This window comes from Coregonus clupeaformis, unplaced genomic scaffold (assembly GCF_020615455.1).
Source record: "Coregonus clupeaformis isolate EN_2021a unplaced genomic scaffold, ASM2061545v1 scaf0802, whole genome shotgun sequence".
Lineage (NCBI taxonomy): Eukaryota > Metazoa > Chordata > Actinopteri > Salmoniformes > Salmonidae > Coregonus > Coregonus clupeaformis.
This window is the reverse complement of record NW_025534257.1, coordinates 84,129-105,896: the sequence shown is the minus strand read 5'-3', so window position 1 is coordinate 105,896 and position 21,768 is coordinate 84,129. Positions and strand designations below refer to the sequence as shown.

The window sequence follows — 21,768 nt, the reverse complement described above, 5'->3', positions numbered from 1 at the left end:
CCAGCTGAACTGCATTTCCCCACTACCTCTCCCAGTATATCAAGCCCTGGTTTTCAGCCAAGCCCTGTCAGATCGTCTTCAAACCCGGACCAGTAACCTGCCTGTCTGCGCTCTGACTCCTGTTTGTGATACCGATCCTTTCTTGACTGCCTCCTTGTTCTACTGCCCCGTCTATCCCAACCTGCCTTCTGGACCTCGACTACTCTCCGATCTTCAGCCCCTCCGGTAACTCGTTTCTGCCTTCTGTCTCTCACCACGATATTTGCCCAGCCCTGATCTGTACTTCTGCCTGCCATTCATATTGCTGTTGTGTGTGTGTGTTCCCCCAGGTCTCCGACCACCAGATGAGCGTGCCCAGACGTTTCACCACCCTCAGCCCGATACGCCGCTCCATCACTGGGGAACACACACACTAAGCACTTGGACTGGACACCCCCGGACATTTGGTGACCCCCGGAGCACAGGTACCCACAGGAGGACCCTGAAAGACCCCTGACACCCCTGGGACTCCTCTTCCCGCCTGTAACCTTGAATAAAGAACTCTGAATTTGAACTTGCGCTCTTGGGTCCTCTTCTGTTCCTGACAGAACGATCTGACCATCATGGACCCAGCGCACTCCCTGACCACGATGGAGGAAGAGCCAGAGAGGACTGCCCTACAGCGACTGGAACGCTCTGAGGGAGACATAAATCGGATGGCTGGCGACATCGCTTCCCTTCTCCAGCTATTCAACCAGCAGCAACAACAGTTCCAACTGCAGCAACAACAGCTAGCCCAAGCCCTGCAACTACTCTCAAGCCCGGCTACTCCACCTGCACCCCCCCTGGTCCTTTTGTTCCTGTACCACCGATACTCCTTCATCCCTCCGCTGGAGGTCCCAATGCTGCAGGCCCGGCAGTGCTGCCACCAGATCCCCACGCTCCTGAACCAAGGATTGGGAACCCGGAACGTTTTGATGGCAACCAGAAGCAAGTAAGACCATTCTTGAGCAGCTGCCGAATCCAGTTTGCACTACAGCCCAGGACTTTCTCAACAGAGGGAGCCAAGGTGGGGTATGTCATCACACATCTCACCGGTCGAGCTCGGTTGTGGGGAACGGCGGAATTCGACCGGCAAACCCCAGCCTGTGCCTCCTTCAGTGCCTTTGAGGAGGAGATGTTAAAGGTCTTTGACCTAGGCTCGCCAACAGCCGAAGCGTCACAAGCTCTGCTCACCATCCGTCAGGGCAATCGGACAGTGGCAGACTTCTCCATTGACTTTCGTACCCTGGCCAGTCAAAGCTCGTTTAACCCAGAGGCACTGGTGCAAGCCTTCCTCCATAGCCTGGCGGACTATATCAAGGACGAGCTTGTTTCCCATGACCCGCCCTCAACGCTTGATGCCGCCATTGACCTTGCCGTTCGCATTGACCGCCGTATACAGACCCGGAGGAGGGAGAGGGGCCGTCTCAGTCAACCTGCCATCCGTACTCGGGGTCGATACCGCTTCTGTCCAGCCCCTGCCTGTCAAGTCCCATAGCCAACTCAATCAGCCTGAGCCCATGGAGATTGGCCGTGCCTCTCTGACTCCCGAGGAGCGTCGGCGCCGTCTAAGCTCCAACCTTTGCCTCTACTGTGGTGGCGAGAATCACCGTGTCGCTACTTGTCCGGCAAAAGCCGCAGCTCACCAGGTGTAGGGGAGATCCGGGTGAGCTCAACAAGCCTTCAGTCTCCCTCCATCCGAAAGACCCTGCTTCATCTCCGCCTTCAGCTTTCTGACAAGACTCATACATTGGCCGCCCTTGTGGATTCCGGGCCGAAGCAAACATCATGGACCCTGAGCTTGCACAGCAACTGGGCGTGAACCATCATCAACTGACACAACCCATTCCTGCACGAGCCCTGGATGGGCATCATCTTGGCACGGTCACTCATATCTCCGCCCCTGTGACAATCCTGCTGTCAGGAAACCACCAGGAGTCCATCCAGTTTCACCTCCTACACTCACCTGGCCAACCACTCATTCTTGGATACCCGTGGCTCCGTCAGCACAACCCCCACATCGACTGGGAGACAGGAACAGTCCGTGAGTGGGGAAGGAGTTGTCACCAGACCTGTTTAAGGGGGGCCACCCTGCCCGTTCACCGGGAAGGATCTAGCGCTACCTCCGACATATCCAATGTTCCGGCCTGTTACCACAGCCTGAAAGAGGTGTTCAACAAATCCAAGGCGACATCTCTACCCCCACACAGACCCTATGACTGCGCGATTGATCTCCTGCCTGGCACAGCACCTCCCAAGGGTCGTCTGTATTCACTGTCAGCCCCGGAAAGAAAGGCCATGGAGGACTACATTAATGACTCTCTTGCCTCCGGGATAATTAGACCGTCGTCTTCCCCCGCAGGAGCGGGATTCTTCTTTGTCGGCAAGAAGGACGGTTCTCTTCGTCCATGCATAGATTACCGGGGTCTGAACGACATCACGGTTAAGAATCGCTACCCACTGCCCTTACTTTCGTCTGCCTTCGAACTGCTGCAGGGAGCCACTGTATTCACTAAGCTGGACCTTCGCAATGCCTACCATCTGGTGCGGATGAGGGAGGGAGACGAATGGAAGACAGCGTTCAACACACCAACCGGCCACTATGAATATCTCGTCATGCCCTTCGGCCTCACCAATGCCCCAGCAGTTTTTCAAGCCCTAGTGAATGATATCCTCAGGGACATGCTAAATACGTTCGTATTTGTGTACCTTGACGATATTTTAATATTCTCAAAGACTCTGTCAGAACACACGCACCACGTCCGGTTGGTCCTGCGCCGCCTGCTGGAGAACTCTCTTTTCGTGAAGGCAGAGAAGTGCGAGTTCCATGCCAAGACCGTTTCATTCCTGGGGTATGTGGTGACCGAGGGCAGCATTCAGATGGATCTCACGAAGGTGTCGGCTGTCACTTCCTGGCCAGTTCCTGAGTCTCGGAAGAAGTTGCAACAGTTCCTGGGCTTTGCCAACTTTTATAGGAGATTCATCAGAAACTATAGCACAGTGGCTGCACCCCTCACGGCGCTAACCAGCACTAAACAACCGTACCAATGGACATCAGCTGCTGATAAGGCCTTCAATATCCTCAAGACATGTTTCACTTCTGCTCCCATCCTCCAGATGCCAGATGCAGCAAGGCAGTTTGTGGTGGAGGTAGATGCTTCGGACGTGGGAGTGGGTGCAGTGCTTTCTCAAAGAGCAGCTGAGGATGGCAAGATGCACCCCTGTGCCTTCTACTCCCGTCGGCTAACCCCTGCCGAATGCAACTACGACATTGGGAACCGCGAGCTGTTGGCTGTCAAGCTCGCCCTTGAAGAATGGCGGCACTGGTTAGAGGGGTCAAAGGAACCATTCGTAGTGTGGACAGACCACAAGAACCTGGAGTATATCCAAACAGCCAGGAGGCTGAACTCCCGTCAACAGCGGTGGTCTCTGTTCTTTACGCGCTTCAATTTCACGCTCTCCTACCGCCCGGGATCTCGCAACATCAAACCTGATGCTCTTTCCCGGATGTTTCAGAAGGACGAGACCACCGCCATGACAGCTCCCATTCTTCCCAGCCACTTGGTCGTAGCGGCCCTCACCTGGGAGATCGAGAAGCAGGTCATGGAGGCTCTTCGGGACCAGCCAGGTCCAAGCACCAGCGCCCCCAACCGTCTGTTTGTTCCAGCAAATCTCAGGTCACCTGTGATTCAGTGGGGGCACGAATCCCGTCTGGCCTGTCATCCCGGCATCACTCGCACCCCTTCATCTGGTCCGCCAGCGGTTCTGGTGGCGGGGGATGAGACGGGAGGTCCGAGAATTCATCCGAGCTTGTCCCACTTGTAACCGAAACAAGACTCCCAACCAGCCTCCTGCTGGGTTGCTGCAACCCCTACTCATACCCAAGAGGCCCTGGTCCCACGTTTCACTGGACTTTGTTACGGGCCTTCCGCCCTCTGACGGACACACAGTCATCCTTACCATTGTTGACCGCTTTAGTAAGATGACCCACTTCGTGCCCCTTCCCAAACTACCCTCTGCTAAAGAGACCTCCCAGGTGGTCCTGGAACATGTGTTTCGTATCCATGGCCTACCCCAGGATATAGTGTCAGACCGGGGCCCGCAATTCTCAGCAACCTTTTGGAAGGAGTTCTGTCATCTCCTTGGGGCCACCGCCAGCCTATCGTCTGGATTCCACCCCGCAGTCAACGGCCAGACTGAACGCATGAACCAGGAGCTGGAGAAGGCACTGAGGTGTGTGGCTTCCCAAAATCCCCGGGCCTGGGCTCAACACCTGCTCTGGGTGGAATATGCCCATAATTCACTCACCAGTTCCTCCACCGGGCTCTCCCCCTTTCAGTGTGTCTACGGGTATCAACCTCCACTGTTTGCCAGCCAGGAGGCGGATGCCACCTGTCCGTCTGCTCTGCGTATGCCCGCCGCTGCCGCCGCACTTGGGCCCAGGCTCGCACTGTGCTCCTGAAGTCTGGAACCAGCTACGCCGTCGGTGCCAACCGACGGAGGACCCCAGCACCTACTTACCGGGTTGGTCAGAAGGTCTGGCTGTCTGCCCGGGATCTGCCGCTGCGGGTTGTATCACGAAAGCTGGCCCCTCGCTTCATTGGTCCTTTTCCTGTGCAGAAAGTCATCAGTCCAACGGCGGTCCGACTTCAGTTGCCCGCTTCCATGCGGGTCCACCCCACCTTCCACGTCTCCAAGGTCAAGCCGGTCCATGAAAGTCCCCTGGTCCCTGCAGCTCCGGCGCCACCTCCTCCGCGCCTCGTAGATGGCGGTCCTGTCTTCACCGTCCGGCGGCTGCTCCGCTCTAGGCGAAGGGGTAGGGGTCTCCAGTACCTCGTTGATTGGGAGGGATATGGTCCAGAGGAGAGGACCTGGATCCCGGCCAGGAGGATAGTGGACCGGACCCTTATCACTGACTTCCACCGACTACATCCTGATCAGCCTGCAATCCGTAGGGGCCGTCCAAGAGGGGTTCCTAGCCGTCCGGCCCGCCCTGCTCCTGTCTCAGTGCCTGTCCTGTCTCCCGACCGTGACCCTCCAGCTCCTTCTGAGGATGAGGAGATTCACTCGGACCGCTCGGAGGAGTTCTGACCCGCCGCCTGCTCCCCTCCACCCTCCCGGCATGATGTTGTTCTTGGGACTTCTGGGGCCGTCCCTTGGAGGGGGGGGTCCTGTCATGAGCACTCTCTCTCCCTGGTAGCAACATTAATTGCATTCAATTATCTTCCACTCTGCTCACCTCCCTCTCTCTACTCAGCCTAACTAGCTCCACCTGCCCTGCTCTGCTCTTGTTACCTGGCCAGCTGCACTGCATTTCCCACTCACCATCCTCACCTTGCCTCACTCTGTTCTAATTACTCTGCCAGCTGAACTGCATTTCCCCACTACCTCTCCCAGTATATCAAGCCCTGGTTTTCAGCCAAGCCCTGTCAGATCGTCTTCAAACCCGGACCAGTAACCTGCCTGTCTGCGCTCTGACTCCTGTTTGTGATACCGATCCTTTCTTGACTGCCTCCTTGTTCTACTGCCCCGTCTATCCCAACCTGCCTTCTGGACCTCGACTACTCTCCGATCTTCAGCCCCTCCGGTAACTCGTTTCTGCCTTCTGTCTCTCACCACGATATTTGCCCAGCCCTGATCTGTACTTCTGCCTGCCATTCATATTGCTGTTGTGTGTGTGTTTCCCCAGGTCTCCGACCACCAGATGAGCGTGCCCAGACGTTTCACCACCCTCAGCCCGATACGCCGCTCCATCACTGGGGAACACACACACTAAGCACTTGGACTGGACACCCCCGGACATTTGGTGACCCCCGGAGCACAGGTACCCACAGGAGGACCCTGAAAGACCCCTGACACCCCTGGGACTCCTCTTCCCGCCTGTAACCTTGAATAAAGAACTCTGAATTTGAACTTGCGCTCTTGGGTCCTCTTCTGTTCCTGACACGCAGTCTCCTCTTAAAAGTTGATATTGATCTGTCTGTTACTTGAACTCTTTAAAATATTTATTTGGGCTGCAATCTGAGGTGCAGTTAATTGCCGATTTCTGAGGCTGGTAACTCTAATGAACTTATCCTCTACAGCAGAGGGTAATCGGGGTCTTCCTTTTCTGTGGCTGTCCTCATGAGAGCCAGTTTCACCATAGCTCTTTATGGTTATTGCGACAGCACTTGAAAAAACTTTCAACGTTTTCCGGATTGACTGACAATGTCTTAAAGTAATGATGGACTGTCGTTTCTCTTTGCTTATTTGAGCTTGCCATAATAAGGACTTGGTCTCTTACCAAATAGGGATATCTTCTGTAAAACCCCCCTTACCTTGTCACAACACAACTGATTGGCTCGAACGCATTAGGAAGGAAAGAAATTCCACAAATTAACTTTTAACAAGGCACACCTGTTAATTGAAATGCATTCCAGGTGACTACCTCATGATGCTGGTTGAGAGAATGTCAAGAGTGTGCAAAGCTGTCATCAAGGTGAACGGTGCTACTCTAAAGAATCTCAAATATGAAATATATTATGATTTGTTTAACACTTTTGTTGGTTATTACATGATTCCATATGTGTTATTTCATAGTTTTGATGTCTTCACTATTATTCTACAATGTAGTAAATAGTAAAAATAAAGAAACCCTTGAATAAGTAGGTGTGTCCAAACTTTTGACTGGTTGGGTAAAAATACAAACGCAACATACAACAATTTCAACAATTTACAGTTCGTATTAGCAAATCAGTCAATGTAAATAAATAAATTAGGCGCTAATCTATAGATTTAACATGACTGGGCTGGGGCGCAGCCATTGGTGGGCCTGGGAGGGCATAATCCCTCCCTCTTGGGTGCCAGTCCCACCCACTGGGAAGCCAGGCCCAGCCAATCAGAATCAATTTTCCCCACTAAAAGGGCTTTATTACAGAGAGAAATACTCCAGTTTCATCAGCTGTCCGGATGGCTGGTCTCAGACTATGTGGGGGTCCTGGCCTGGCGTTGTATTACGTGGTCTGCGGTTGTGAGGCCGGTTGGATGTACTGCCAAATTCTCTAAAACTACGTTTAGAGAAATTAACATTCAATTCTCTGGTAACAGCGCCAGTGGATATTCCTGCAGTCACCATGACGACGCCAAACTGAAGTCACCATACCAATTGCACAATCCCTCAACTTGAGACATCTGTGGCATTGTGTTGTGTGACAAAACTGCACTTTTTAGAGTGGCCTTTTATTGTCCCCCGCACAAGGTGCACCTGTGTAATCATCATTCTGTTTAATCAGATTCTTGATATGCCACACCTGTCAGGTGGATGGATTATCTTAGCAAATGAGAAATGTTCACTAACAGGGATGTAAACAAATTTGTGCACAACATTTTCAGAGAAATAAGCTTTGGTGCGCTTGTAAAAATTCTGTGATCTTTTATTTCAGCTCATGAAACATGGGACCAAGACTTTACATGTTGCGTTTATATTTTTAGGAACAAAATATTTCACATTCTTTTTTTACTTTACCCAAAATATCATGACATTAGTGATAGTCTAAATGTCTAAAATGTGTGAATGTCTAAATCTGAAAAATTGCCATTTAAAACGGCATGTGTCGGACCCTTTCGACAACGGGGAGATGTCTCCAATGTAAAAAATAAATAAAAAAAGTTTGGGACTTCCACACAAAATTACTTCATTACTTATTTTAGGTTGAAGGAAATGTGTAGGTCGCATTCTGTATCATACCGCTATTAAGGTTATAAATGTAAAACCACCTGGTATTATACCGCTATTAAGGTTATAAATGTACAACCACCTGGTATCATACCACTATTAAGGTTATAAATGTACAACCACCTGGTATCATACCGCTATTAAGGTTATAAATGTACAACCACCTAGTATCATACCGCTATTAAGGTTATACATTTACAACCACCTGGTATCATACCGCTATTAAGGTTATAAATGTACAACCACCTAGTATCATACCGCTATTAAGGTTATACATTTACAACCACCTGGTATCATACCGCTATTAAGGTTATAAATGTACAACCACCTGGTATCATACCGCTATTAAGGTTATACATTTACAACCAGCTGCGCAATAGGAATCTAAACATATTATCAGTAATTGCCAGGAAGCTCTAAAACATTTGTTTTAAAATCACATGAAGATTGTTTTAATTGATGAAATTTTTGAAAACTGGCCTCAGGTTATTGAAGGATCTGATTTGGATTAAACCTCACAGCAAGGCAGTTTTATCATGTGGTTGTTTCATGCAGGTCTCTCTTTAAATAAACACTGTCTTTGACAGGAGAAAAACCAAAGTCGGAGGAACCAGAGACGTCCAAACCAGCAAGACGACACCTCTGCTCCCAGTGTGGAAATAGTTTTAGCCGCTTAGGAAGCCTGAAAGCTCATGAGCGAATCCACACAGGGGACAAGCCTTACCACTGCTCGCAGTGTGGAGAGAGGTTTATCCGGTTAGACAACCTGAGAAGTCATGAGATGGCACACAAAGGGGAGAAGCCTTACCAATGCTGGCAGTGTGGAGAGAGTTTTATCCGTTTAGAGAGCCTGAAAAGTCATGAGAGGGCACACACAGGGGAGAAGCCTTACCACTGCTCGCAGTGTGGAAATAGTTTTAGCAGTTTAGGAAGCCTGAAAGGTCATGAGCGAATCCACACAGGGGAAAAGCCTTACCACTGCTCCCAATGTGGAAAGAGTTTTAACTGGTTAGGCAACCTGAAATGTCATGAGAGGGCACACACAGGGGAGAAGTCTTACCACTGCTTGCAGTGTGGAAAGAGTTTTAGCCATTTAGGAAGCCTGAAAGGTCATAAGCGAAGCCACACAGGGGAGAAGCCTTACCAGTGCTCGCAGTGTGGAAAGAGTTTTAGCCATTTAGGAAGTCTGAAACGACATGAGAGGGCACACACAGGGGAGAAGTATTTCCACTGCTCGCAGTGTGGAAAGAGTTTTAGCCATTTAGGAAGCCTGAAAAGACATGAGAGGGCACACACAGGGGAGAAGTCTTACCACTGCTTGCAGTGTGGAAAGCGTTTTAGCCAGTTAGGATGCCTGAAAGCTCATGAGCGAATCCACACAGGGGAGAAGCCTTACCACTGCTCCCATTGTGGAATGAGTTTTAACAGGTTAGACAACCTGAAAAGACATGAGCAAATACACACAGAAGCGAAGCCACACCACTGCTCCCAGTGTGGAAAGAGTTTTAGCCATTTAGGAAGCCTGAAAAGACATGAGAGGGCACACATGGGGAGAAGTCCTTCCACTGCTCCCAGTGTGGAAATAATTTTAACCAGTTAAGAAAGCTGAAAGAACACATGAGAATGCACACAGGGGAGAAGCCTTAGAAATGTTCAGACTATGGGAAGACATATTACTCATCACAGTCACTTAAAAGTCATGTGAGAATCCACACAGGAGAGAAGAATTACTTCTCCTAGTGTGTAAATTGATATTTCACATCACATTGACTTAATTCTTTCTCCTAGTGTGTAAATTGATATTCACATCACATTGACTTAATTACTTCTCCTAGTGTTAAATTGATATTTCACATCACATTGACTTAATTACTTATCCTAGTGTGTAACATTGACTTAATTTCTTCTCCTAGTGTGTAAATTGATATTTCACATTGACTTAAAGTTCATCAGAGAACATACACAGTGCTCCCATTGTCTTATATTGTTGACTGAGAATGTGTTTACTTGTTTATACCATGAAAAGTATGCTTAAACATTTATTTGTATGTTTTTATTAGAAAACATGAATTGAATATGGAGTGTGTCAGTTTGAATATACAGTAGATCAGATTCCATGTGTTTAAATGGTCCTTTTTTAAACTCTGACTGTGTGTGTTTATCTTAAATGGTCCTTTTTTAAACTTAATAATCAAATTATATTTGGATGTGATGCATTTGCTCCATTGTTTACATTTGCATTGTTGGCCCACTGATGATTTAATGAAATAAATGTTCTCTGACTCTGTAATGGAACATTTTAATTGTATGTGTCCACATAACTGAGTATGTGACTAACCTTGAGAAACTGTCCTATTATAATCTCCTGTTCTTGGGAGTATCATCCTGTGTTACAACCAGCTTCCACCTGCATTCTTGTATAAATAAAGTCCCGCCCAGGAACAGGAAACTATAAAGATATGTGCTCATCACCCAATGCTTTGGAATTCACATTGTCTACACTGCACTGTGTAACTCTGTTATTCTCTCTGAGCTCAGAAATAAAGAATCTTGGTTTGACTTAGACTCCAGCAGATCCTTATTTTATCATATCCACCACAACTCGCCCACAGATTGCTGTTTCATCATTGTCTCAATGAAGAGTTCCTTGTTCGACTTTCCTGGGGGCATTTACAATCCTGCTACTGGTTGAATAAACGTTGTTTCCACGTCATTTCAACCAATCAAATCCATGTGATGATGTTAGATCAATGTGGAAAACGAATTGGATTTGCGAAAAGCCATCAACGTAAGGTTTTTTATTTTATTTTTTAACTGACCTTCCAACCTAAATCCAATGACAGTTGACGTTTTGTGTTGATTTCACTTCAGTTGACGACTCAATGAAATGTAAATAGAAACTAGATGTTGAACTGATGTCTGTGCCCAGTGGGCTGGTTTGAATAAGCGGCAGGTGTTGTATCAAAATATTATTTTATTTGTCAAAAGGCAACCAAGCATCGATCATCATGACACCAGAATAAGACCATCAAAATGCATTGGAACGGAGCATCAAGCTCATCACGTGCACTTTCACCACCCTGTGAAGTTCATAACTTATTTCATCTGTAGCCTAATAAACTGCATGGGTTCCCAAGTCGTAGTGGGAGGACCACACAACATATCATCTTGTGACACCAAGCTAACTTCGATATGATGGTTATTATATAAATATTTGCGCATAAAGGAGTTTCCACTGCCATTTCACGCTTATACATTTTTACAGGCACATAAAGACCCCACCATGTAAAACGACCGAACAAATTGTCTGTCGGCATTTATACAATTGTACCCGCATATCCTGTTTCCATCAGCCCCGTCATTACTTTTGAAATGGTTGGATCAACATCCACCTTCATGATATGGATGAAGCCTGATTTGGAATGTCTCAGTAGTTCTATCTGGCTCCGTAGTTTACCCCTCTGATAATCAAGTGATATTTACATGTGATGAATTTGCTCCATTGTTTACATTTAAGTTGGTGGGCCGCTCTGATGATTTATATCTTACAGAGTGGGGCTTTAAAGGAATAGTATGGTGACGTCTTAGTGTGACTTGAAATAAATAGGATTATTAATCAAAAACTCCTATAGCAACAATACACTGAGGCTTTGACGTCAAGAAGAGATCTGGCTGATGGGTGGTGGTGCTACTCTATAGGTAAGGCTGTCCAGTCCAATATGAATGTTCAATACACACAATAGGTTGATCTGTAGCCAGTTAGCTAGCTGTCCAGTCCAATATGAATGTTCAATACACACAATAGGTTGATCTGTAGCCAGTTATCTAGCTGTCCAGTCCAATATGAATGTTCAATACACACAATAGGTTGATCGGTAGCCAGTTAGCTAGCTGTCCAGTCCAACATTTGTATTTATTAAGGATCCCCATTAGCTGCTGCCAAGGCAGCAGCTACTCTTCCTGGGGTCCAGCAAAATTAAGGCAGTTTAACATTTTTAAAACATTACAATACATTCATAACAGATTTCACAACATATTAAGTGTGTGCCCTCAGGCCTCTACTCTACTACCACATATCGATAACACAAAGTCAATGTGATCAATGTGTACGTGTGTATAGTGCGTATGTTATCGTGTGCATGTGTCTATGTTGTTGATCGGTAGCCAGTTAGTATGAATGTTCATAATGAGGGAAAAATAAAGGTGGGCTCGCCTGTCAACATGAGGCTCCTGCTGCAGGTAGCTTAGCGGTTAAGGGTGTTGGGCCATTAACCGAAAGGTCCCTGGTTTGAATCCCAGAGACGACTAGGTGAAAAATCTGTCAATGTGCCTTTGAAGGCAGCAGCAGGAGCCTCATGTTGACAGGAGAGCCCACCTGCACTCAGCTGGTCAGGTCTTAATAGGAACAGGATGTGCCTGCCCAACACTCTTCCCCACATCAAGGATGGTGTCACATGGGCACACAGCTCTCTTCATTGAGACCACACACTAGAAGCATCAGTAAGTCATCACAAATGACTATTTCTAAACATTGTTAAGATAATAGACCCCCAGTACCCCCAGGTACTGCTGCTCATTCCGTTCACCAGTTCCGGAGGTCTACGTCACCGGCTTTCTAGGCGTCACTGACAAGGATCATTACCACCAACCCCGGACTGTCTTGTCTCATTACGCACACCTGGTTCCCATTCCCTCTGATTAGTATGTGTATATATGTGCCCTCTGTTCCCCATTTTCCTTGTTGATTATTGTCCCGTGTCGGTTGGTCTCGTGAATACCGTGTATTGTGCTCTTGTTGTTTACGGGTCTCGTCCCGTGTATTGTGTAGAGGTTACACCTCGCTCTTTGTTTGGGTTACATCCCTTTGATATACAGTAACGTTCGAAAGTTTGGGGTCACTTAGAAATGTCCTTGTTTTCGAAAGATACTCAACTAGTCTCAAGAAGGCCAGTTGTATTGCTTCTTTAATCAGCACAACAGTTTTCAGCTGTGCCAACATAATTGCAAAAGGGTTTTCTAATGATCAATTAGCCTTTTAAAATGATCAACTTGGATTAGCAAAGACAACGTGCCATTGGAACACAGGACTGATGGTTGCTGATAATGGGCCTCTGTACGCCTATGTAGATATTCCATTAAAGATCAGCCGTTTCCAGCTACAATAGCCATTTACAACATGAACAATGTCGGCACTGTATTTCTGATCAATTTGATGTTATTTTAATGGACAAAAAAAGTGATTTTCTTTCTAAAACAAGGACATTTCTAAGTGACCCCAAACTTTTGAATGGTAGTGTATATGTACATATATATATGTGTGTGTGTTTGTGTTGGGCGGAGTAAATAAAACATCTAATACGTATTCCTGCGCCTGTCTTCTAATCATTATACAACGTGACAACTACGGGTTACGAGCATTGAGAATCCACTTCCGGAACCCCCTGGTCGGAGCCCTAGACATCCGGGGTTGCTTCCCACAATGTTCAAATGTTCCGGTTTGACACCGTCTGTACGGCATGGAGGAACTACGTCACTACCTTATCCGCTATAAATACTTTAAACGTGTTTTATTTTGATTATGGATTTTGATTGAGTGAAAACAAGTTTTCAAGCATTGACTTGCTTGTGTTAAACCATCAATCATCACTAAAATAACCTGCTAATCTAATCTCAACCACTATTGGTCCGGATATTACCGCTTCCTAAAACTGATGTCAGTGTCAGTTTGTAGTCCTGATTGAAGTATTTCATGATATGTTCGCCCTCTGGTGGGCATTACCATCAGAACAAATCTTAGATGTCCGACTGACATTTTGGTGTACAAAGCGCTGTGTAAACGCCGTAGGTCTCCGGTTGCCTTATAGTGCCAGAAAGCACCATCTGTCTGCTCTCCGCTTCCACTCTCTCAGCTGAGCTGAATTGAAGTGTCAGGTTTCAGAAGCCAGATTTGCATGGGGAGTGACGTGTCATAATCAGACAAAGGAACAATTTCCTGTGCCTGTGAAACTCCCAGCTGCTTACAATAACACATATGAAACGGTAGAATGTAGCAGATGCAACAATAGTAGTTTCATCTCGCTGTGATATTCTCAGCCAGATTTAGAGTTCTCAACATGAAAAAATACAGTGAGGGAAAAAAGTATTTGATCCCCTGCTGATTTTGTACGTTTGCCCACTGACAAAGACATGATCAGTCTAGAATTTCAATGGTAGGTTTATTTGAACAGTGAGAGACAGAATAACAACAACAAAATCCGGAAAAACGCATGTCAAAAATGTTATAAATTGATTTTCATTTTAATGAGGGAAATAATGAGGGAAAATAAGTATTTTACTAGTCTAGTTGGCTAGCAAGCTTATCTGTAACATTAAATTCATAAAGTATTCGCTTATAAGTTGGCTGGAAATGTTATTGAAAGAAAAGTAGTCATGAGTGCACATGATTTGGTTTAATTTGAAGTTGTATATTTGAAGATATTTCTGTCAGAGTTTACATTGCAGGGAAAAGGCTGGCTAGCCGGTTCCTACATATTACATCACACCCTGTAAAAACATGTTCTGACATGACTTCGGCATTCTTTGGAATTCCGATCGGTTTTATGTAATAACTCGAAAAAGTGAGGTGTAACTTTCCATTGGGAATTTTGATGCGTATACTAATGCAAATCCATGTTACATGTGGTTACGTTTTTGCTACCTTCACTTTAAGGGAGTAGTATGGTCACATTTAGATGTGAAAAAAGGAACAGACAGAGAAAACAATTAACAATTCCTATTCTAACAGTATTTATTCATAATGTACATATGCATATTCAGGTCTAAGTCTGCATAGAGGAAAGTATTGTCTGTAAGAAAAGAGAAAACAAATTTGCTCTTTCGGAATGATTTGTTATGACATTGTTTGCTAGAGCTGGTAGCCACTGCAGTCAGCAGATGGCGATGTGAGTGTTTCAGGTGATACTTCTTGCGTGACGTATTATCTAGTGGACGGGATATTTACGTTTGACATTTTAGTCATTTAGCAGACGCTCTTATCCAGAGCGACTTACAGTTAGTGTGAGTGCGTACATTTTTTTCTCCAACAACAACAACAACAACAACAACAACAACAGGGCTACTGATTCACCTCGGTAGTTTGTTAGCCAGCATAAAATCGAAACATTTAACCTCTTTAGACCTTTTTTGTGTATCTACCTGCTTCTCAGCATTTTAAATACAATTATTTAAACGTAATTTGCAAATGTGTTAAGATTGATAGCTACTGAGTTTAGCACTAGGGTAGTCGCAAATGCTAGCTAGCTAACATCCCCGACCATGAGCTCCCTCCCTGCTAAAGAAGAAGAGGAGGTCTGCTGGACGGAGACAGAAGCTCCCGTGAAAGAAGAGAAGGAAGAGTGTGCTGTCACAGTTCAAAAAGAAGTAGAGGGTGAGGCTGTTACAGTGAAAGAGGAAGTAGAGGGTGAAGCTGTTACAGTGAAAGAGGAAGTAGAGGGTGAAGCTGTTACAGTGAAAGAAGAAGTAGAGGGTGAAGCTGTTACAGTGGAAGAAGTAGAGGTTGAAGCTGTTACAGTGAAAGAGGAAGACGTTTCAGTGAAAGAGGAGGAAGATGCTTTCAGAGTGAAAGAGGAGGAGGATGTTACTGTGAAAGAAGAGGATGCCGTTTTCGGAGTGAAAGAGGAGGAGGAGGCTATGACTGTCACAGTGAAAGAAGAGGAACACATTTTCGGAGTGAAGGAAGAAGAGAGGACTGGAGATCTGTTTAACACCAGTGAGTACTCGACCTGTATTAAACAGGGGCACACTGCAGTCGTTGAACCGATGTGTGGTTTTTAACTGACGTTTTGCATTTGAGTATGTTGTTCTGGACTGTAGGCGTTGTTAAAGCTAGCACAGTGCCTAGTGAAAGTCCACCCACCCCTAGCCCGGGGTTTATAGACCGTCTAATAATAATAATAATAATATGCCATTTAGCAGACGCTTTTATCCAAAGCGACTTACAGTCATGCGTGCATACAATTTTGTGTATGGGTGGTCCCGGGTATCGAACCCACTACCTTGGCGTTACAAGCGCCGTGCTCTACCAGCTGAGCTACAGAGGACCACAGGCTTATAAGATATACGTTTGACAGGTCAGTGATTTAGCAGACGCTCTTATCCAGAGCGACTTACAGTTAGAGCATTCATCTTAAGATACAGTAGCTAGGTGGGACATCCACATATCACAGGCATGGTAAGTACATTTTCCTCAATAAAGTAGCTATCAGCAGAGTCTGCGGAGGAGCAGGGTGACATGGGAGAACTTGGGAAGGTTGAAAAGCAGGCACGTGTTGCTAAAACCGGTACAGTCATTGACCGAGTACCAATCTCGCGCACTTCTCCCATGTCATGCCCTAAGACAGAACGTTACTGTTAAAACAACTGTACTTACTGTTATTAACTGTATACGTGACGTGAGATTCGTAGGACTAACACACCCAGTTTTCAAATTTTGCTGCCTTAAATTTAAATCTAAAAAGGGATTAAAATTGGATTTTCTTTACTGATCTGCACAACCTACCTAGATTTACAAATAAAGATCTACAATTATGCTATGAAGTCCAAAAGTTATGGGCGTAGTTAGAAAGTTTGCTGTCAGAAGTATTACAATGTAAATGTACTTTTAATCCGTCTGCCTGCATATTTCAAGACATGTGTCATATGAGGGTGCAGTGAGAAACCTGATGAGTTGGACTATACTCATTTCCTCAGTTATCTTGAAAAAACGTATACTTAACTGGAAAATCAACCAATCCTCTATCGTAAAGACGATGGAAAAATCATTTGCTTCATTATGTAAAAATTGAAAGAGCGTGGATGACAGAGAGGAGCCAAAATGGTGCAATTTGAGGAGATACATTTACATTTACATTTTAGTCATTTAGCAGACGCTCTTATCCAGAGCGACTTACAGGAGCAATTAGGGTTAAGTGCCTTGCTCAAGGGCACATTTACGTCATTTAGCAGACGCTCTTATCCAGAGCGACTCACCAATTGGTGCGTTCACCCTATAGCCAGTGGGATAATCACTTTACAAATTTTTTTTGGGGGGGTAGAAGGATTACTTTATCCTATCCCAGGTATTCCTTAAAGAGGTGGGGTTTCAAATGTCTCCGGAAGGTGGTGAGTGACTCCGCTGTCCTGGCGTCGTGAGGGAGCTTGTTCCACCATTGGGGTGCCAGAGCAGCGAACAGTTTTGACTGGGCTGAGCGGGAACTGTGCTTCCGCAGAGGAAGGGAGCCAGCAGGCCAGAGGTGGATGAACGCAATGCCCTCGTTTGGGTGTAGGGACTGATCAGAGCCCGAAGGTACAGAGGTGCCGTTCCCCTCACTGCTCCATAGGCAAGCACCATGGTCTTGTAGCGGATGCAAGCTTCAACTGGAAGCCAGTGGAGTGTGCGGAGGAGGGGGTGACGTGAGAGAACTTGGGAAGGTTGAACACCAGACGGGCTGCGGCATTCTGGATGAGTTGTAGGGGTTTAATGGCACAGGCAGGGAGGCCAGCCAACAGCGAGTTGCAGTAGTCCAGACGGGAGATGACAAGTGCCTGGATTAGGACCTGTGCCGCTTCCTGTGTAAGGCAGGGTCGTACTCTCCGAATGTTGTAGAGCATGAACCTGCAGGAGCGGGTCACCGCCTTGATGTTGGCGGAGAACGACAGGGTTTTGTCCAGGGTCACGCCTAGGCTCTTCGCACTCTGGGAGGAGGACACAGCGGAGTTGTCAACCGTGATGGCGAGATCATGGAACGGGCAGTCCTTCCCCGGGAGGAAGAGCAGCTCCGTCTTGCCAGGGTTCAGCTTGAGGTGGTAGTACAGGGGGGGAGAACAGGTGGGTCTGGGCAGGTGTGATGTGGCGTAGAGTAGTACAGGGGGGGGGGGAGAACAGGTGGATCTGGGCAGGTGTGATGTGGCGTAGAGTAGTACAGGGGGGGGGAGAGAACAGGTGGGTCTGGGCAGGTGTGATGTTTGTGTGTGTCTTACATTACTTATTATTTATTTGTTTAAAACAACAACAACATTAAATATAGAGTTGTGAGGAAATCCTTCCAGATTGAGCTGGTCTATGGTTCACTGACAACAATCTCCTATTACAGAGAGAGAAGACAACCTCCAGAGTATTCCAAACAGAGGACTTTATTGACATGATGCAGATGGTCTAAACAGGAATGAGTACATGATCAGCATGAATAGAACACTGTGTGGAGGAATGATAATTAGCAATAACAACAATAGCAGGAGTAAATGACAACTAGGACTGTATTACGCAGTAATGGACAATAAGGACTGTATTACGCAGTAATGGACAATAACAAGGACTGTATTACGCAGTAATGGACAATAACAAGGACTGTATTACGCAGTAATGGGCAATAACAAGGACTGTATTACGCAGTAATGGACAATAACAAGGACTGTATTACGCAGTAATGGACAATAACAAGGACTGTATTACGCAGTAATGGACAATAACAAGGACTGTATTACGCAGTAATGGACAATAACAAGGACTGTATTACGCAGTAATGGACAATAAGGACTGTATTACGCAGTAAAGGACAATAAGGACTGTATTATGCAGTAATGGACAATAACAAGGACTGTATTACGCAGTAAAGGACAATAAGGACTGTATTATGCAGTAATGGACAATAACAAGGACTGTATTACGCAGCAATGGCCAATAAGGACTGTATTATGCAGTAATGGACAATAACAAGGACTGTATTACGCAGTAATTTGACAATAACAAGGACTGTATTATGCAGTAATGGACAATATCAAGGACTGTATTACGCAGTAATGGACGATAAAGACTGTATTACACAGTAATGGACAATATCAAGGACTTTATTACGCAGTAATGGACGATAAGGACTGTATTATGCAGTAATGGACAATAACAAGGACTGTATTACGCAGTAATTTGACAATAACAAGGACTGTATTACGCCGTAATGGACAATAACAAAGACTGTATTAGGAATGGAATAGGCGATATAAAATGGTGACTAATTCTAGCAGCCAATGTTAGTAACAACAACAGGCAGGAGAATGGGAATAGAACACAGCTAGTCTATTACACGTTGCAATAGTACCAACAATAGGAAGCAGTAACATTTTCCCACGCACCCCGAAGGAATAAATCCAGCCACGCTCCCACAAGGATAACGTTGTGAGGGGAAAAAAAAGACGTCTGGAGCCGAGGTATTTATACCCTTGTAAGAGCTTGGGTGGGGCTAACTGACCAATAGGAAGGGTGAGGTGCTCGGCTACTCAATTACTGTCTAAGGCCACATTCTATCGATCTCTCACGTGATGGGGGGGATAGAGGTGATGGCTAGACACAGCAGAGACACAAAACAAATAAACCACCAAGATGCACATTGCCCATAATGTCCAGGAGGGGGAATTCTGGACAAGAGTCTTCTCCGTCAGTCGCTGTGGATGGAGTGGAACATTAAATATAGAGTCCTGGACAGAGTCTTGTCCGTCAGTCGCTGTGGATGGAGTGGAACATTAAATATAGAGTCCTGGACAGTCTTCTCCATCAGTAGCTGTGGATGGAGTGGAACATTAAATATAGAGTCCTGGACAGAGTCTTCTCCATCAGTCGCTGTGGATGGAGTGGAACATTAAATATAGAGTCCCGGACAGAGTCTTCTCCATCAGTAGCTGTGGATGGAGTGGAACATTAAATATAAAAAAAAGAATGTATGCACTCACTAACTGTAAGTCACTCTGGATAAGAGCATCTGCTAAATGACTAAAATGTAATGTAAATGTATAAAGCCAATCCTGGATTTGAGTTGGTTTTCAGCTGTTGCAGCGCAAAGACAGTTTTATCATGTAGAGATTTCATTCTAGGTTGTATTAATTAGTGCACACCGTAGCAAAACGTTTTGCAACAGAAAACATAAACAGGTGTTCCTTATTGTACAAGTTCCGCTAGTCGTCCCTCCCCATTTCGGGCCGTTTTCTTCCATTTCATTTGTGGTGAATAGGACCCTGATCTCTCTGTTAAACTAAATCATCTGTTTGTCTTTGGCAGGAGAGAGACCAGACTCGGAGGAACCAGAGCCAGAGATGTCCAAACCAGCAAGACCACACCACTGCTCTCAGTGTGGAAATAGTTTTACCAAGTTAGGGAACCTGAAAGACCATGAAAGAATACACACAGGAGAGAAGCCCTACCAATGTTCCCAGTGTGGAAAGAGTTTTACCCAGTTAGGGAGCCTGAAATCACATAAGAGAATACACACAGGAGATAAGCCTCATCACTGCTCCCAATGTGGAAAGGGTTTTACCCAGTTAGGACACCTGAAAAAACATGAGCTATTGCACACAGGGGAGAAGCATTACCACTGCGCCCAATGTGAAAAGAGATTTTCCTCATCAGGGTGCCTGAAATCACACGAGAGGACACACTCAGGAGAAAAGCCTTACCACTGTTCCCAGTGTGAAAATAGTTTTAGCTGGTCAGGGCAACTGAAAGCGCATGAGAGAACGCACACTGGAGAGAAGCCTTACCACCACTGCTCCCAGTGTGGAAAGAGTTTTACCCAGTTAGGGAACCTGAAAATACATGAGACAATACACTCTGGAGATAAGCCTCACAAATGCTCTCAATGTGGAAAGACTTTTAACCGGTTATATAACCTCAAAGAACATGAGAGGACACACACAGGAGAAAAGCCTTATCACTGCTCCCAATGTGAAAAGAGATTTTCCTCATCAGGGTCCCTGAAATCACATGAGAGGGCACACTCAGGAGAAAAGCCTTTCCAATGCTCGCATTGTGAAAAGAGTTTTACCCAGTTAGGGAGCCTGAAAATACATGAGAGAACACATACAGGAGAGAAGCTCTGTGTGGAAAGAGTTTTACCGATTTAGGGAACCTGAAGACACATGAGAGAACATAAACAGAAGTAAAGCCTCATCACTGCTCCCACTATGGAAAGAGATTTACCGAGTTAGGAAACCTGAAAGACCATGAGGGAACACACACAGAGGAGATGCCTTACCACTGCTCCCAGTGTGGAACGAGATATTTCACATCACATAGCCTTCACCTAAAATTCATGAGAGAACACACACTCCCATTGTCTCATATTTTTGAATGAAAATTAGTGATTTTGTTTGTGCCATATGAAATCAAATTGGATAACGCCTGCTCAAAAATACATTTGTATGTCATTTTTTATTTGTTTATCTCAAGACATGAATTGAATATATACAGTAGTACATCAGTTTGATGTAGAGTATATGAAATTCATTGTACTGTGATTAAATGGTCCGTGTGTGTTGTGTAGTTAATCAAGAGCTGTTTCCATGTGATGCATATGCTCTACTGTTTACATTTGCTGGATATGTACAGTGAGGGAAAAAAGTATTTGATCCCCTGCTGATTTTGTACGTTTGCCCACTGACAAAGACATGATCAGTCTATAATTTTAATGGTAGGTTTATTTGAACAGTGAGAGACCGAATAACAACAACAAAAAATCCAGAAAAACGCATGTCAAAAATGTTATAAATTGATTTGCATTTTAATGAGGAAAATAAGTATTTGACCCCTCTGCAAAACATGACTTAGTACTTGGTGGCAAAACCCTTGTTGGCAATCACAGAGGTCAGACGTTTCTTGTAGTTGGCCACCAGGTTTGCACACATCTCAGGAGGGATTTTGTCCCACTGCTCTTTGCATATCTTCTCCAAGTCATTAAGGTTTCGAGGCTGACGTTTGGCAACTCGAACCTTCAGCTCCCACCACAGATTTTCTATGGGATTAAGGTCTGGAGACTGGCTAGGCCACTCCAGGACCTTAATGTGCTTCTTCTTGAGCCACTCCTTTGTTGCCTTGGCCGTGTGTTTTGGGTCATTGTCATGCTGGAATACCCATCCACGACCCATTTTCAATGCCCTGGCTGAGGGAAGGAGGTTCTCATGATAATTTGAATAAATAATGATTGCAGAATAATTTTTTAAGAGTCCTGACT

General features: G+C 45.7%; 1 protein-coding gene and 1 pseudogene across 1 annotated transcript in view; both read left to right on the top strand.

Moving 5' to 3' along the window:
• Nucleotides 1-21,768, top strand: part of LOC123485691 (zinc finger protein 260-like) — a 179,594-nt gene that overhangs the window by 130,212 nt on the left and 27,614 nt on the right. The gene's annotated exons all lie outside the window — the stretch shown is intronic.
• On the top strand, nucleotides 9,353-21,186 carry LOC123485690 (annotated as a pseudogene).